We start from the raw sequence: 468 nt of genomic DNA on the forward strand, positions 1-468 counted from the left end.
TGGCACAAGCTTGGGTATCCTGGAGCGTTTGCTCACATCTTCATCTTAGCATCTAACCGAACCACCGACTCTGGGGTGATGCCTTTAAGGTCAGAGAAGATCCCCACTTCTCAATATGGGCTTGTCCAAAGAGAAAGGCAGAAATTTCAAGCGGGAGGTTGCAATTGCTGGAGGGTTTTGCGACCCTTTGTGTGAGGGCATGGTAATTTGCAAATGTAATTCGCTTGGGGTGTTGATGCACAAACTAATAAAGACTCTTAGAACACTAATATGTTGCATAGGTATAAACATACAATATACACTCTCAATTAGATCATCCGAATACGAATTAATAGAGACCAAACACGGAATATGTAAGGTTACATGAATGAGTGGTTCTATCATAAGCATGAATAAAATAGTCTACAATACAACAGATAATATACAAGACAGCAATAATATACACCATGACCTGAAGGATATGTGTGT

The 468-nt window shown here is 40.0% G+C and overlaps 1 long non-coding RNA gene across 1 annotated transcript in view; it reads right to left on the reverse strand.

Moving 5' to 3' along the window:
* Window positions 1–6: 6 nt before the first annotated feature.
* Window positions 7–468, reverse strand: part of LOC107679299 (uncharacterized) — an 11,247-nt gene continuing 10,785 nt past the window's right edge. Inside the window, exon 3 of the long non-coding RNA XR_001633030.1 lies at window positions 7–70. This is a non-coding gene — a long non-coding RNA (uncharacterized LOC107679299). The remainder of the gene's footprint in view (window positions 71–468) is intronic.

This window comes from Sinocyclocheilus anshuiensis, unplaced genomic scaffold (assembly GCF_001515605.1).
Source record: "Sinocyclocheilus anshuiensis isolate Anshui unplaced genomic scaffold, SAMN03320099.WGS_v1.1 scaffold6483, whole genome shotgun sequence".
Classification (NCBI taxonomy): Eukaryota; Metazoa; Chordata; class Actinopteri; order Cypriniformes; family Cyprinidae; genus Sinocyclocheilus; species Sinocyclocheilus anshuiensis.